The 18,779-nt window shown below is 41.0% G+C and overlaps 1 protein-coding gene across 1 annotated transcript in view; it reads right to left on the reverse strand.

Moving 5' to 3' along the window:
• Positions 1–17,589, reverse strand: part of pparab (peroxisome proliferator-activated receptor alpha b) — a 37,877-nt gene extending 20,288 nt beyond the window's left edge. Inside the window, exon 1 of the mRNA XM_084734020.1 lies at positions 17,387–17,589. The gene's annotated coding sequence lies outside the window, so the exon portion shown is untranslated. The remainder of the gene's footprint in view (positions 1–17,386) is intronic.
• Between the last annotated feature and the right edge of the window lie 1,190 nt (positions 17,590–18,779).

An 18,779-nucleotide genomic window follows, 5' to 3' on the forward strand; every position in this document is an offset into this window, starting at 1 on the left:
TTCCCCTCAGAAAAGGGGCAGCGGTAGCCTAAAGGTTAGAGAAGCAAGCTTGTGACTGGCCGCCAAACGGCAGGATAAATCTGGGCACTTGCCCCTCCCTCATTATCACCACTGAGGTGCCCTTGAGCAAGCCCAATGTCTCCAGTGGAGCTACACAGTGGAGCTGCTCAATGGCCAGGAGATCACACTGTTGATGTACAGGGCAGCTTCCAGGTGTGAATGTGTAACTGTGTGAATGTGATCAAAATTTTCCTGAAAAAAAAAAAAGAAAAAAAAGAAAAGGCCATCTGACGGCAAAGTAAAGCAGTGAAAATATTGCAAGCACAGTGTATACTGACCCTGTCCACAGCAGTACATTGCTTAGCTTCCTACACATCTACTGTAAGTAATACACTGACTATAGATAAGTACATCATACAATCATACTTCAAATAATCCAAACTTTGCAAAGCGACCATTACAACTCTAAGTCGTTGTGAGGCAAAATGCTGAGGAAGTTTACATCAACCACAGCAACTGTTGTTTGTGTGTCAGTTTGCAGTGAAAACAAATGTCTTGGCACACCTTAGCTTTTGCAAATATATCGAAGAGAGAACTTGCTTGGCATGCATGTTCTGGCACATGGAGGTGAGGTTCTGTTTAAATGAAACAGTATCTTGTTTATTGGTGACTGCATGAATATGAAATGTTTTAGGGCTGGAGCCATTGGGAAAAACAACACAGCATTCAGGTTCTATACAGGGTTAAGGAGCCAGGAGAAAAATCACAATGCAATGAACTAATTGTATCATGAAGGATCACAGCCCAGAGTAACTAAACTGAACCTAATAGTAAAGACCCTGATGATTCCCATTTCCATTTAAAACACTACTCTGCATGAAAAGAAGCCTGGCATGTGAGCGGGCTGCTTTACTCACTCTACAATACACTTGTAATTGTGAATGGAGGCAGTGTGAGCTCCACTAGGATAAAGCAAACCTCTTTAGCATTCAGCCTCCAGCTCCTGACCCTCAGGTCTTCCTTTAGAGGACATCCTGTTTCATACACTGGCTTCACTCAACACTGTCTCATTATAATACTGCTTCAAGGGGGAAAATAAAGAAGAATCCTGGGCGCAGCTTGACTAACATCCATCCTGTCTGTTCAGATAACACTCCATTAACCTGCGCAAGTTTTTTATCTTGTGGTTACATGAGATAACATGGGCTTGCAGAGCATTAAAGGGATAGTTCAGATTATTTAACATGGAGTTGTATGAGGTACTTATCAAAAGATAGCAGTTGACATGCCCACAGTTAGTTAGTGATATTTGGCTTCTATAACAGCAGTTTCCTATCAGAAAAACGTATTGGACTGCAAAGTAAAGCGGTGAAAATATTTGAAGTATAGCGTACACTTAAACTGATACTGATCTTTTTAAGTGGACCTTTTTAGACACCTTTTGTTGCTGACCCTTTGTTTCCATGCTGGTGCCCCTCTCTGGGGGCGTGCCAGCCAGCATCTACCATAGTTAATACACAGACTACCAATAAGTACATCATACAACTCTACATCAAATAATCCAAACGATCTCTTTCATTTTTTCTGATATCAGTAAAAAAATTACTTTGCATAGAGTTTCTGGCACTGTGCAGATATGGGTCAATCTTAAGTGGACTAGACATCAAGGCTATGTCAACACACTCCCACTGCATGCATGACTTTCTATTTAAATAACATACAAGACACAAGTCCTTTTCTGAACTTATGACCCTACCAGCAGCTATGAAGTGGTGGACCAAGCTAACCTCTTGTGTTGCCAACATAACATGAGAATGTAAACACACAGAGCCGCTTAGCTGCAGACGGCACAGAGAGATCTTGTGGACTGAGATAGAGAAAGACAGAGACTCGGGGGGTGGAGAGGAATGTCAGTTAAGCTACATTACAGGGTCTTCATCAGCAATGTGCGAGAGCGAGTACGCAAGTGACACAGGGAGGGAAAAAAACAGCGGTTCCTACGGTAACAGCCAGGCTTTTGTCCTTTAAGGTCAAGACCTCTCTTGTGCTCACTCAACTGAGCCTGTTGAGGGCACCGCGCACACTGAGAGGAAGATGAGCAAGGTCATACATGTTTGTGTGGGTTAGGATCCAAAAGGGGAGGAGGGGTTTTACACTGACAAAAGACCACTAACCAAGAGCCACAGAGGTCGCCATGGCAATGCCATGGCAATGCCGACATATGGGATCACGCTTTGAAATCACGGCGAACAGTATGCATGTGAAGGTAGCTACAGCCTCCTGCCACTGGAATCCAATCTCTCATTAAAATCAATAAATCCCACCACAGACATGTGTGTTAGCAAGTCTGTAGTAGCGGTCACAGGCCGGATGTATGAGTGGAGCATACATAATCCATACAGTCCGATGGATTTCTGCACAGTTGCTTTAGCATGTTCACCCAGCCCCCCATGTTTTGCTCATCCATCTCAGTCAAGACCCACATTAGACAGACAGGCCGTGGAGCTGCTCGGCCAGGGGGCTGAAGCAGATAAACATGCTGTGAACGTGACCCAGGCATGCAGACTGCCTCCCACTCTCCCAACAGGAAAGAACATGGAGCAGCATGAAGTTAGTTTACACAGCCGTCTGAGATCTTCAAGAAAATGATCTACAAAATAACCTGTACTGTTGATCTGATGGTCTCAGTTGTGATATCCATCACTCAAGAAGAAGAGTATTTAAAGGAGATCAGGTTATCCAATCCTGTGGCAACCACACGTCAACACAGATCCACACAACCTTCCTACTGAAAAGTAGGTTGGGCACTGAGAACCAAATCCAAATAAGAATCCATTACAAAGAAATCGTTTAGAAATTGACAACTGACAATTTAGATTTTCCAGCACGGTGCTGCAGTGGTTATCAAATCCTGGTCTGGACACAGTTTGCATGTTCTCCCCGTGCCTGTGTGGGATTCTTCAAGGTGCTCCAGTTTCCCCCATCATCAAAAACATGTATGCTAGGTACCTCAGTCCTGGCTTAGAACTGGAGTTGGTCCCTGGGCCCTGTACAATGGCTGCCCACTACCCCTAATACTAGGATGGGTTAAAGACAGAGACTAAATCTGACTGTATAATTGTACTTTGTATGGTTGTATATGTGCCAATACCTTTACTGATTCCAGCTCAAATTTCAAATTATAAATTTGAGATTAAACTGTGTACTGCAAACACCTATATGGACCTGGCTATCAAGCGTGGGATAACACGGAAGAAGCAAAGTCGACAATGGTTAAGACCTGCAAAACCAACAAGATCAATAAAATCCAAATGAGCCCTAATAATCATGCAGCCTTCGTGACTAACCATTGTCTCTGGGGTGTCCAATTAAGCTCCATGCTTTCCAAATCCATCAACAATGAGGACAACAAAGAGTGTGATGTGATGACAAGAAAATCCAGATAAACTTGGCAGCAGATCAACACATTAGAGGTGTGTATGGGCTTGTCTCGCCAAGGTGTGGAAAAGAAAACATTATAACCCTTTCAAATACAGGAGAACATGGCTTGGCAATAAGAAGAGATAAAATAATTTACTAAAACATATTTGCATATTTGTCTGTTGTAGAATAAAAGCAGTATTGCTATCAGTCTATAAAATGTGTTTTTTCAAAGCATGTTTGTACATGTACTTTATAGAATACAAAAACCCAAATATAACTCACACTACTGCCCTACCTTCCTCATCCAAAAACTTGACGTCTTCCATGTAACTTTGGTTCTTGACAACACACATCCAGCTTTTTGATGATCATTCAGTGTGTGTGTTTGTGTGTGTGACTGAGAGCAGACTGCAAGTTAATGTTTAATCAACCCATCTTGTGGTCTGAGTGCTGACAGACCTGTTAGGAGAAGGGCCTCAGGGGACATAACAGTGGTCTTAGAGCAGGAATATGGGCCGATGGGGGCCGTCCCACCAGCTCCGCCTGTCCATTTGTTTGAAGAGTTCACTCTATGAGCTCAGCCTGGACCGTGCCCGCAGTGTAAACACTCGAGTGAACCTTTATCACTCAGGGCTGATATGCGTGCCGGCGCCCTCTTATCGTTACGGAGAATGACCAAAGTACAGGCCAGGGAACCGATTGGACTTTAGCTGCAGTCTGAAACAGATGGGCCGTATGACGGCGAACAGTTCAATCATTTCAGGGTCAATGACAGTTAAATGTACAGCACACAAACTTTGTCTGATATTTTTAGACGTGGAGACCAAACTGCTGTGTTTGCAAATTTTAGCTCCTTGAATCATGTATTATTTTCATTTTTATTACTTATTTCAAATGCACGTTAGAAATGTTTATATTTTTGGGTGTGTTAAGCTCACATTTCCAGACATCCATATAATATTTAGCAACTCATTTTCTTTCAATCAACCAATCAACTAATCACTGCAGCTCTAATTACTGTTACACAACTGAATGGTTATTTTTATGCTGAAATGAACAGGAAAAAATGGCTGTTTGGAACGACTGGAGAAATTCAAAGTTGTAAAACGCAGCGGCATGATTTGCAAAATGGTAAGCTGTGATGTTACGTATGCAAATTGTTTCAGGTCCAAAGTTCATTTATGAGCCTGGAAATAGCAATCATATTATGATCATCACCAAAAGATGGAGTGAACAAGATAAGCAGTGTTTACTCAGATGTCAATGAATTACAGATGTTCATATGTCCATTTTTCTGGAGCGTTTCAAGAGCTTGTCATCCATGTTGGTTTAAAAGACAAGATGCAATTGTGTAATTATACATGATTTGTAGCACATGGTCAAAATATAGCCCATGACATGAAAAATCGCTGGCATGGTCCTTTAAATATTTGGCTAATACGTGTAGTCACACATAATAAATCCATTATACTATATGCAAAGCCAAAATGAGATCCAGACGTCAACAATGCCCTTTGCTTTATTCTTAGTTTCATGCTTTAGTGATATGAAAGCAGAACTGACCACAGCAACTCTTCAGAAACTGAGTGGATAGCACCTACAGCTCATCTCAACACTTTCTTTATTAAGACAGAAAAGCTTATTACCAGGAAGCATAAAAACAGATTTTTTTAAAACACCTTTTTGTTTCTTTAACTCCAAGGGTGTATAACAGTTTTTATATAAAACATAAGTGATATAAATCTTAGTAAAGTATTTTTTAGGAACTAAGCTCCTGGGATCCCCTAAAGAGGGGCTTTACCCACAATAAATCATAATTCTTAACTAGAATTATCTCTTGAACTCATGGAGGAAATTTGCATATTTCTTTGTTATTCTATTTCTAAATGGACGGGAAAGGATTTTATTTTATTTTTTTAAGAATACGTGTTACTCAAGATGAGATCTTGCATTGGCTGTTGGCATATTAAACACCCACCGTAAGTTACATAAACCTCAGTGGACTCTGACCCCTGCATTGACAGCGTGTTCAGTGTCAAAATAATAATTAAATGTTCACACACGCTCACAAGAGAGCGCCGATACAATTTGACCATAAAACACCGCAGAAGGTGCAATGTGACAGAGTATCACGTTACCTCAGAGGTCTACAGTGACCCGACCCTCCATGCTGGCTGTTTATAGCACATCATTTACGTGGTGGAAAGTGTGCCTGCATTTGTGTGTGTGTGTGTGTGTGTGTGTGTGTGTTGCGTAGTCAAAACAAGCACATGATGAAATTCATGGTGACACTCTCCATATGAACAAAAAACACTGTCAAGTAAAATTAATCATCAATCTGTGGTTGTCAGTTCTGGGGAAACAGAAAATATCAAGAGTATGAATTTAAACAAATGGACCGGGTGTGTTGACTGCACACTGACTCACTGTTGTCATGACATACAATAAAGCTACACGTTTCCAGGTAACTTTTGGATATCTTAAAGGAACAGTTAGATGGAACAGCCATCTAAATAGTGTTGGTGTGAGTTACAGAGTTGTCAGCCACAGACATGTCAGCTTTCTCTCCGATATAATAGAACTAGATGGCACTCAGCTTGTTGTGCTCAAAGTACCAAAAATATACATTTGAAAAATTCAGCAGTGATTACTCTTTCCAGAGATAATGACCTGGTCACTCAAGAAAATCCACAGGCCTTGTTGTGAGCAGTTTCATGAACTATTTTCTTTCTTGTAGAAAGAAAGTAGAAAGCACTGCAGGAAGAAAGTAGTTTCAGAAGATTCTACCGTAGAAAGTAAGTAGTTCTTTCATGAAACTTTTGACTGATTTGACTGCTATATTAGAGCGAATAATAATTTTAGAGATATTCGCAGTTTGATTGAAAAACAATGTCAACAGTTATGGTGTATGATTTTTGCAGGGATCTACATTGCAACTCCTACAAACTGAAAACTGCTGTAGGCCATATAGGGATTTCGAAACAATTCTGGTTAATTGTTCAGCCCTAATGCTATCTGGAAACACACACTGCTGTTGTGTCTTTAAGCACCACATGTTGAGTGCCACTGTTCCATTATATTGGCGAGAAAGCAGACATCTGACGAGAGAAATCAGGAACAATATGCATTTTTGATTTGGGGGTGAGCTGTCCCTTCAAATATTTAGTTTGAGCAAGTTAAAGGTTTCTAGACACTTCAGATATTTCTAAAGCAGCTCATGTTTAACTTGACCAGCTGCCATTATCTTCAAATGTTTTGTTTCTCATAAAGCTGCAGGGGTGAGGCTGATCTTTGGCTGTTTACTTGGCTCATACATTAGGCATTGAGTATTAGATAAATATTTCCAATAGCCTGTTCCACCAAATGCCAATAAGACCGCACGCTGATGCAATAGAAAATATGAATTTATGCAGCAGCTGTGTTGAAAAGCATATGACTTACAATGAATCTGATTGCATGGAGCATCATGAGCATGACATACTGGTAGTTATCAATAAGCCTATATTATTACTTTTTTTCTGATTTGGATGGAGTCTGATTTGTCAGCATCATATGGAGAAATGACAGCTGCCATCCATCCTTGCCCTGCATTATAGCCAGTTTAAATAGCTACCCCAGTGTCTTAGATGGATTTGCAGCTGAACTTTTGTCAGGCTCGACGCTCTCTGTTCGCTAAAATCACCAATCACTAATGACACTGTTCTTAAGCAACACCTTCATTCGGGTGCCAAATGCTGGCTCCTGGCTGCCACTTTGTTCTTATTTCCAAATCAGTCACAAGGATCAAGCAGGCCACCATTACAAAACCTCCCTACAGTCCATCCAAACTGTAAATTTCAGAGTGGGGAAAGTGCTGCAATCTTTTCCAGCTGCTTTTATCACTTGATAGATGTAGGACTGAGGTAACAAGACAGCAAGCAGCACTGGTATGTATTAAACTAACCAAAACACCATAAACTGTCTGTATGAATCACCTGTATGAGTCACCTTAACTTGCACCTTTTTATGATGTAAACACTTGTAGAGATTTGACTCTATAATGCATATTTAGGATTGAATATTATGTCTAACGGTTTCTTACACATCGGTACAGACTCATATAGAAGAGGTCCGGGGCACGTTCCCTCTCCCGAAATAAAAATATTGCACACGGTCAGCACAATGTAGATATCAAGGCTAGTGTCAAAGAGAAGTGAATGTTCAAGTGATGCACTAACAGTTGCTCTGTCCCCTGAGGCTGTGCCAGCTCTTTCGCCCCTGGCAACACGGGGACGCCGGGACAGTCACAGCCGAGTGGACAAAGCTGTCAGTCTGTAGCCCCGTGTGAACTTTGACTGAGCACCGTTTGTGGAGCGCTGCCAAGAAATAAGTAACATTTTACGTGCCATGGCTTGATTTAGGAGGACAGTACAGTACGTGTTACGACATTACAAGGGCTATTACAATTCTTACAGAAGCATTACTTCTGTCCATACTCAGGTATCCCTCTGGGTGAAATCCTACACTAATGGTGTTATATATGATAATTATTTCATTATCATTTACAGCACTTTAACTAGTATTTTAATTACACATTTACATGTATAGTATTTAAATTTCTTCTTCGCGTCCCTCTTGTCTAAGAGCTAATTAGTTCCTACCTGCCATTGTTTAGAGGGGACAGGAATGAGTGTGTGTGCGAGCCATGTGCTCCAGTTTTGTTTACCCTGCTGTGAACCTCAAAGAGTGAAGTTGGGTGTCAAGACGTTTATCACCAAGAAAAGAGGGTTACAGACTGGTGGCAGCTGTGACATTCAACTAGTTTATGCCCGCTGAGACTCATTGGACAGTGGCCGGCTGCGGTCTACAGGTGCACTCTGTGCATTTATTTCAGTTTTACATGGACTTACATGGAATTTTGCAGACAGTTTCCAAAGCTGCTGCGGTCATTAGTGGATGATATTGTGGACAGTGAGTCCCTCGCTGATGATGACAACATGACCAAAAACATAGGGTAAACATCAGTAAACACCTTGAACTCTGTGTTGTGGCGGCTCTTTAAAAGTTTTCTTGTGTCGAGCAGCTACTTTTCGTGACTTGGTATCAGAGTAGTTTTATGAGTACAAGTACGAGTACGTGAGGACAGTATCTGACTGATACCTGATGCTGGTATCAGTATCAGATCCATTGGGAATCTTTTATATATGCAGAGACTCTTCCCTCTTCCCTCTATATTCCTCCTATATCGATGGGTTTTGGATTGCTAAGTAGACAAAAAAGCAATTGCCAGGTCAGTTCTCCAGTCAGTAATTCTGACTAAGGCACTGGCTTACAACTGGAGACAGTCCCCAGGTGCTGCACAGCAGCTGCCCAGTGCTCCTAATGCTATGATGGGTTAAATGCAGAGACTGATCTCACTGTACATTGTACATGTGACAATAAAGTTGACCTCTACCTTTTACTTTATCTTCAGATTAATCGACAAATTAATCGCTGGTTCATCTCCACCTTAATAAGGCATCAGAAAATCTTCAGCCTCCTCCTGTCCTATCCTCATGTTTGTCCCCAAACAGTCTTTGACCTGAGATGTCCTCCAGGACTTTCCAAAATTGTTTCAAGACAGTTTCTGCATTACTGAAGGACAATAGAGCGGGGAGTGCCAGACTGCAGAAATCACCAAAAGCCGAGATGAGAAAACAACATGAAGCTGGGAGCATTTCTCTCTGCTCAGACAGCTGTGTGTGTATCTTATTACATTTTCCAGCATGACACTCAGTGGAGTCCTGAGTTCCCCTTTTCTGGCTGCCAAGCCAGCCTACGTGTTTGTTGGGAGGCATGCAGCACACAGGCCTGGTGACAGCAACACTGAATTGCTACTGTAATGGAATCACTGAGGACAACTAAAAAACCAAAATGTTCTTCTTCTTTTAGCTTCCTGTGTACAGAAAGTAAGCAGAAGCTGCAGTCAGGAAATCTTGAAATGGGTGTTCACATTCCAAGGGCTTTTATTATTTATTTCATACATGCACACACTCCACCATCACGTCATAAAATATCACCAATACCTTACTAAAAACACCCGTGACACACAGATTATGTTGCTTCTCACAAAGTTCCTAAACAACTCTGTCAGAAATAGAAATCTTCATCCAGAACAATCTGTGCCCTGCCTCAACCTTTGCTCTGGTCATCTGTCCTGGTAATAAGCAATGTCCATTTCCATACTTGTGCCAAACGCCCTATTTGCACAAGACTGTTATTATCTGGGGACATCTACCAATTTGTAACAACTGCAGACGTCATCTGTGAACTTAATCCCTTGCAAATCTACCATGTCCATCATTTGTAAAGTAAAAAATTCCACTGCAAATTACTGGCCATATTTCGACGAACACAGAGGTCCTGTGATAATATTAGTAACAAACTGATATCTCAGTTATTTGGGATTGTCATTTTTGTAACATCTGTTTTCTGTTGTCAGACCGAGTATGAAATTTGATCAAGGGCTCATAACATGTTGAACAGCAGTTAACAGCTGTACTGTGTGACAGGCTACACTGACGTTAAAATGTGTGATGGTGACAGTGACGGGTAGCTGCAAATGTGCATTGCTTGTAATACATGCAAAAAGTTGGCAAAACAACTCTAAACTATATTATTTATGTGGCAACTGAAGAACAGATGCTCTGCTTCTTGAACGCTGATGTTACGCAGAGCCTTGACATCTTATCCGCGAGATAATGTATGTAAATTCAAGTAAAATACAGACTTTGTTTATGCTGTGTGAATGAGCCGCACATCTGTGTTTCATACGTCACCAAAACTGATACGAATACAAAAGAGAAGTAAAATCAGGTTAAAACCAATTAAGTAGAGTTCAGCAATATATTGATATTATATCAATACTGTGATATGAGACTAGATGTCATCTTACAGCTTCATTCCAGCAGGCACAGCTGCATTGCATTACAGCTGCACCCTGTACACCAGAGCTGATCGCGGCCACTCTACATAATGCTTCTGATTCCACCAGCGGCGCCATAGTGTGTCCCAGAAGCAGCTCTCCACTCTTCTCCATTTCAAATATTCGCCGAGTCTATTTTTGACGGATACCACTTCAATCTGAACAAAGCAGATCAAGTGGGCAGGAAGTCAGACACAGAGGAACGATAGAGAATCTGGTCAATTTGCAAAATAAAAGACCCTATGCAGACTTGTAATTATAAAAACAGACACAAATAAAGTATTTAACTACACAACCTATTTTTCCATGGTAGAAGCACAAAATGCAAGGAAAGAGGACCAAATCAACAAAATCTGAGCAAGTCAACATAATCAGGCAGGCTGCTGGTGGGACATGCCGTGTGGAGTGTGTGGGTCAAAGTCATGGTGCAGACGTGCCATGTGCAGTGGAATCCATGGGCTAGATTCTGGATATTATTTCATAGTATGGCATCACTGCTGTTTTTTCCCGGTTTTAAAGGCTGCATTACAGTTACGTGATGCAACTTTCTGCAGTTACCTGACCGTTGTAGTCTGCGAGGATTCTCAGATATACAAAGCTGTACAAATCCAAAATGTTTCACCTCTCGTCCGAAAGGCTTCTTCAGCTCTAACTGACTAGTGAGGAGAGACTCTGAGGGTATTAATGTCCCCACAAGAGTTTAAAAACCTGGAAATCCACATTAGTCAGTTAGACGTGAAGCAGCCTTTCAGAGCCTTTCATTCAGCCTTCGCACAGCTTCTAGAGCAGACTGTTCTAGATGTTTGCCTTTAGCCATTTAGTCATCAGAAATTTAAGTATTTATCAGAAATCTCATTGTGTTAATATTTTGTGAAAACACAAATAGTCATCCCTACAATATAGCCATAACATATGATTTCAAGGTAATAAGTCAAAGATATTGTGATATTTAATGATGTCCATATCACCCAGCCCTTTCTCAGATTTATAAAGAAGAGAGGGAAAATTAAGTTCAAATGTTTCTGTCTGGGCTGATGAGTAGGGCTGAAAGAGAGTGGGCTTCGTCAGTAATAGAATTAGAGTAGGAGAGTAGATAAGACTGGGGATAGGTCATCGATGAGGATTTCTATAGGCCTCGGCTCACGTGGATGAGGATCAGACCCCAATTGCCTCAACAAACAAGACAAGGAGACAGGAGAAACAGGATGTCGACTCTCGCATAAGCCGACCAGAAACACAGGCTTGGGAGAGACAAAGACGTCGTGATGAGAAAGACGTTTGTTTGAGAGACACGTCAAATCCTCCTGTCAAGCCCCCTCATGGTTGAACATACAAATTAAGCTTAAATACAGCATCCCTCCCCAATCATTAGTGCAGACAATCTCCTGTCCAGAGCTGCTTACTGTAAGTCTGGTTGGAGGGCCTCAATCCTATTCAACCCAGAGGGACTTTACCATAAGGAAGGCTCAAAGGGGAATAGACCTGTCGCAGGTGAAGGTCAAATCTGGGAAGTATAGAGGACACAAGTTGCAAAACAAACAGAGCGTAGAAGTGACTATAAACAGCCTGAAAGACCACGCTTGGACTGATAACAGCAATGCGTAAAAAACACAGGTGTGGGTTTGTTACTACAGGTACAAATGAGAGGGTGAAATTTGATCCAGGAAGTCCAGTTTATATAACACAGCCACGAGTTGGAAGGCTTATCTGACACTAAAATACTGTTTTGCTGTTTTATGATACGAGGAGAGATTTTACAACTCTGGATCACAGTGACAATCATTTTATCCTGCATCACGACAACTGAGATGTGAACAGTAGAATTAAACCATCACAAAGGCATCTGTGGATTGTGTTTGATTGACAGTTGCATCGTGTTGTGGCATAAGTTCAGCTAAATTTAACTCTTTTGCTGAAGCCCCTTAAGGACTCCTGTTGTGCTGATTGATTTGCCTCAATGATATGAATGAGTTGTTTTGTGGCTGCTATTGTTGGTCTGAATGCAGCCAAACAAAACTCTTCATCCTTAAACTGTATTTGAAACCCTCCACCCACAGCTTTCCCCTCTTTCTGTAAAACACCATGCAGTTCACTGAGCAAAAATCGCCAAAAAATTAGTTATTCCCATATGACTAATTATTGCATCTTGCCTTAATGCACTTGCAATGATTTGCTGATTAGCTGTCAACTATTAAATAAATTGCCAGCTATTTTGATAATTGATTAATTGTTTTGAGTAATTTTTTAAAGAAAAACTACCTCTCCGATTCTCAAAATTCTGATTTCAGCTGCTTGAATGTGAAAATGTTCTGATTTCTTGATGTTATAATCCATTGTACATAGAATTTGAAAAAAAAACAACCTTCAACACTAAAAAGTGCAATAGAACAGTCAGTCAAGTTGGAAACTCGGGCAAGATCCATCTAGCCCGAGTTCACTGACATAAACACACCTGAAGTCACTGCAATATGGCAGCACACACAGTGAACAGCAAGCAGAGTTACCTCCTCATACATTTTTTTTCCAGTGTTTTATGTTGTGAAATGTCCTGTAAAATAATTGTAGTTGCCATTCCCTTTTCTACAACTACCCCGTTACTACTCCAACATTCAGAGACTCACCATACAAATATCAGTTTGCTGCGGGTGTCCTGGTTTTCCCAGGCAGATGCACTGGGATGCATTTAGATTTGGGAATACCGACTCAGAATCATTTACTTCTGGCTTGCTCTGGATTGCAGCAGTCTATGAAACTGAACTGAATATCTTCGGGTTGTGGACAAAACATGACATTTGAAGACATTGCATCGGGCTTTGGGAAACAGTGATCATCTTGTTTCACCATTTTCTGCTGTTTTACAGTCCAGGCAATTGATTATCATGGAAGTGACTGGCTGATTAATCTTTAATTACAGCCCTACTGCACTTTATGTTGGCAGACTTTTCTGGAACACTTATTATGTGTTTACTGATAAATGTGGTTAGAAGACGCTTGGTGCAAACTACAAATAACCCAGCCTACAGTCCCCAGCACTTCCTGTAGATGCTAATTTCTTCTTTGGGGTTGCTCTCGCAGGTGAGAAATACCAGAAGCACCCTGGAACATGAAGAGTCTCTAATAAAGCAGTGGTACGACTGATCCTTACCAGTAAGTGACTATAAGAGGTAGAAGAGACTTCTGGAATCACATTTCCTTAAAACAAGTTTAAGCGCAAGCAGAACAAATATCTAGATATCAGGATCACTGACAACTCAAAACTTTGCCCAAAGCTAACAGTCCTGCCTCTGATCTCCGTCACTGATGATGCAGGCACTTGAAAAATAGGTCAGTGGAACTAGAATGCATCTCTTTATAGACCGACGACAGAGACAAACGATAAACTCTGTGCAGCAGACAGTGCAGCTGTGAACAGAACCAGAAAGTCCTGTTTGAGGAGCGGAGGAGAGAAAACTCTGCCTTTCACTCTCCGCTTGTTGTTTCAGCGTCTGAAAGACTGTCACTCCAGGCTGTGAATGCAGCCAGGCAGAAGGTGATTACAGGTCTCAGGTTCCTTGAGACAAAACTGTCAGAGTGCAGCAGCACAACTGAACAGAGACTAACTATGAAAAAAAAACAACTGCAGGGCAATTCCCCTTACGGCTGAATCCAAGAAGCACAAACACTTGCTTGAGCAGGGCCAGAGTTCAGGCAGTTTGTTTCTGAAGACATTTTTCATGCATTGTGCTTGAGAGATAAGGGTATCTGGAATCCACTGTGTCCTTCTGATACAATAGTGAAGCTTTAAGATGAATAGCAAGCACTGACAAATTCGACCACACCTTAAAAAAGGCCACTTGCTCATGAAATATGCAAGAAGTTCTGCAGATAGAGCAAATGAGATCCACATGCTGAGTACATGGAATTAAAAAGTATAGGTGGAACTTTTAATGTTAAAAAAACACAAGAAAAAAGTACTACTTTTCATTTTTTCTTACATAATATCTGCGATTGCCTTAATGGAGCAACCCCACCCACTTAGTATTCACAGTAAGTTAAAAGGTTTGGTAAGCTGATTTTGGGATTATCTCTTGGAACATTTTTTTAGCCTATGAAGTGAGTTATTCTTCGGTCTAAGGAGGAAAAACAGTCAAACTGATGTTTTGAATTTGCTTTACTCCGTCAACACAAATAAAAGACACTTGCGTCAAACATTACCCGATCATTAATGGATTTTTAACCACGCTCACCAGAATGATAAGGTGTGTAGAAAAGGTTCTGAGTGAAGACCTTTGATCATGAGGTAAACGCCACGTCAATGTGGAGACGGGCTTTAAAGGTTAGCAAACAGAGGGGGACTCGTGAAAGACCAGCACACAGAGGACTGAGTTGTATCTGAGCGTATTTAGAGCTGGACTGCAGAATATCTGTCTTCAGAATCGCCACCAAAATCTTTCCAATCGTAACTGAACATTTAAGTCTTTTCTAAGCATGTGTATTTAAAAACATAAACAAACCTTCAACCACCAAATATGAGTCAAGAGTGAAGGACTGAAAAAGGCACAGTCGAGGGCTTTAGCTTCGGAAAAAAAAATCTACATTTTGGCGTTGTAGACATTTTAATCTGAAACAAATAAGCAAAGGCCAGTTATAAGAATAAACAACTGAAATTACAAACAGGAGTCTGCTACTTGTGAGAAAAGAAAAGCTGCATTCCTATATTGCTTAGGGGAACGGGACAGGTACTGCAGGATTTAGGTCAAATTTCACTTTTACAGAACAAGAGTGTTGTTAGGAATTGAGTGCTGCGAGGTGGCCAGTTTTCCAAAGAGACGCTAAATCATTAGCTGCAGAATGTCACAGCATTCACACAGACATTCAAATGAATTGATCTAAATAGAAAGATGTGTTTCTGCATAAATGAAGTAAGGCTAAATAGTTTGGCGAGGTCTGAACTTCAATCAATGATCATCACATGTTAGGCAACCACAGTTTCATATTTGTGAGGACTTAATTAAGGGGTAATCATGTGACCGAGCTGTGACACACTTCTGTTTAGCCATGAATGTTCACACATGAGGAGAGAAGAAGTAACGGAGACGGAGAGAGAGTGAGATGCCTCGGGGTTATTTTAGCAGTTACTTCACAGTCCCTGCGGCCACATACAGTATTAACAACTGCTTCACCCACTCATCCACTGCTTCTCTGTTAAATGCTGCTGAACTCTGGTCATAAACAGTAATGAAAATCTCTGATTTCCAGAATGGAGGCACTGAAAATTGAAATTCTGGTTGCTGATATTACGCAACGTAAAAATTTGGCCAAAAGCTGATGCCAATACTTATATTTTCTGTAGTTATTTTGTTAGTCAGTGGCTGGTATTATGAATAACTACAGAAATAACCAGTCTCCTCACTCATGGTGTCTTTTGCTTATGTAGGTCATACAGAGGCATCAATAATAAACTGAGGCTGTTTCATAACCAATTAAAATCTCCTTGTAGAACATTTAACTAACCTTCATAGCATGCACTTTACTGTGACAGCAGCAACGTGCTGGCACCAGAAAGGACTCACTTCCTACAACAAACCCTGTCACATATTAGGGTTCTGGTTATCCACAAGACCACCTTCCCTAAAGGAGGGCTGGTGGCTTTTCGGAAGTGACAACTCGATAGTCTAACAACTGTACAACTTTCGCGAGCGCACAATTGATGCAACACAACTAATGACCATCAGTATATGCAATGGCTAAATGTCACCTTATTTACCAATTGATCAACTGCACTCAGCCAAGAAAATATTGGCAGATATTGAATAAATTGGTGCAACCCTAATTTCCAGGAAATTTCCTGGAGGCCTAGGAATCTGAGACACTGTCACTTCACAGGTTCAAGTCCAGCTGTGGATCTTTGTTGCATGTCATCTATCCTGGTTCTATCTCCTCTCATTTACTGCCACATTTCTTCTATTTACTATGTAATGAAGGTGAAAAATGCACAAAAAACTTTAGAATAGCACATTAAACTAAGAAGCAGGTTTCCACCAAGAATCCCAAACTCCATCTCTAATATGAAGCTCCTTGGTATTACTGAGATGCGTATCACAATACTGGGGTTAAAACTCAATATATTATGATATATTGTGATACTGTGAGAAAGGTGATGTACTGCTATTATTTAAACTAATTTCAGGAAAACTGTAATCGTATAAAGTTTAACTTTTTTATGAAGTCAGAACTGTGAAGACATAACAACATTGTTATCTTGTGGTCGCCTTAAGCACGACGCAAAATGAACCACTGTTGTGAATCTTTACAAGTATCTCATCATGATGCAGTGTTTTTGAGAACTGATACAGTATCACTAAACATAATATTGCAGTACTCGCGGGTACTGATATTTCATTACACCCATACTTGGTACATTTAGCCTGCACTGGAGGCCATATGCAGATGTTAGGCAGGTGTTTCTAACAATTATGTCTACAGTCTTTCAGACCTGACAAAAGCAGTGCTTTGCTGTTAAATGATTTTTATCATACAGCATTCACCTTGTCACATGATTCTCACTGTTACCACTGCATCAAACAAGCTGACCACAGGCCATTATACACAACACCAATAAACAATCCACAGCTTCTTCATAACCGCTTGTCCTGTTAGAGTAATAGGGCGTACCAACAGGCCAATAAATAGCCTTTGTGTTGAGTGCATGCCTTACTAATGAATAGAGATGTTGCCTATTGATGAGCGAGCGCCACTTTAGCTGCGCAGGCGTGCAAACTGAAATCAGATTAGCCTGCTGCCTCTATACAATAACAATGGTCCTATAATCCTGCAAGAATGTATTAATGTGGCCCAGCTGCCGAGGTAAACTACCCGTTGCAGGTTTTGGATAAATACAAATGCTAAAAGTGGAGAACACGCTCTGCAGCCTCCTCTGTGCATTCACCAAAAAAAATTCCCTCAGTCTACAGAGAGTCTCTGGGCTGCTGCAGGAGGGCTGCACTTCTTGGATAAAAAAGGCCAAATGAAGACATCTACCTTACAATAGACAGCCCGATCCGACGCCGCCATGTCCTCGGGAAACGTCGCTGGGTCGAGAGGCGCTCGGTGCGGGATCGAGAGCAGAGCGAGGAGGGAAAGAATAGTCCCCAGCCGCGTCCTTGTTTGTTTCCCAACAGCGCTGCCGCTGTCAAAAATCCCCCACCATGTCCATACAAAGCAGAGCCATGGAGCTCACACCCGCAGGAAGTGACGTCATGACTGACAGCTGGCGGAGGGAAGGCGCACACCCCCTGACACACCTATAGTTTCAACGAATAGAAAACAGGCAGCGGTTTCTCTTGAGGCGGACGCCCCCTAACCATGGTGACAGCGACACGGACCTGAGCGGTCCGCGCGCTGTCCCGCAGAGCAGAGCTGGAACAAACAGCCGCTGACCGCAAAAAGAGAGGCTCAGAGTATAGGACCGATAATCGATTACAGGGTGATAATCAGATGTAATGATCCCGAGCCGAGTGAATGGCAAAACGTGTTGACTGTCCTCACATGACCTTCCACAGGTCGCCCAAGTGTTTCTCTCTCTGTTCAGCTCAATTCACGCCAATGTAATTCAGTTCAGTGAAGCTTTAACGAATACATACATTTAATGGATAAAGTTCTGTTCATGCAACAAAAAGTAAACGATACAGTTAATACGTGAATGTAGTGATATGCATGAAACAACTTCTTGCTAAAACTTGAAAATAAATGCAGGAAAACACTCAACTAGAAACAGAAAGAGGATCAATTCTGGAAAATTATATAATAAATAATACTTTTACTTTTACTTCAGTAAAAATATGTTCATCTTACCAGAAAAAGTGAGATTACTCATAGTGCAGTAAAATGTGTTTTTGGATTAATATAACTGGTACATTTATGAATATGTTGCATTTTGCTGCAGTAGATGCTAATTTAACCCTTTAACAAGCACACATTTGTAAAGTTAGGTTCCTGGCTCCACATTTTGCACCTTTTTTTTAAATCTAAGATGACATGTCAGGAGGGTTTAGTTTTTATTACAGCAATTTGGTTGCGAAAAAGGTCAACAGTGTGGTTACAATTCCTGATAAACTACTTTATATACTGTTGGTCTTAATCTAACTTAATCTACAGCAATGCATAATATTCTATAAGATCATCATGTATTTGTTGTGTCGCTCTACTGTAAGATCCACATATCTCTAAAAAGTCTAACTTCATGAGCTCAGTTTTATGACAATGCATTTTCCAGCTAATCCAAGTGGGGTTTTTTTAATGGTTAGTTTATTTAAGTAGGAAAAAATGCAAAGACTGTAAATTTAATGAGAATTAAATTAAACTAAATTAGTTTGTTCATATTTTGTCCAGACACATCTGTCTCATCACAAACCTACTTCTGTTGCTGAGCAAC

This window comes from Lutjanus erythropterus, chromosome 13 (assembly GCF_056507025.1).
Source record: "Lutjanus erythropterus isolate fLutEry1 chromosome 13, fLutEry1.hap2, whole genome shotgun sequence".
NCBI lineage: Eukaryota > Metazoa > Chordata > Actinopteri > Lutjaniformes > Lutjanidae > Lutjanus > Lutjanus erythropterus.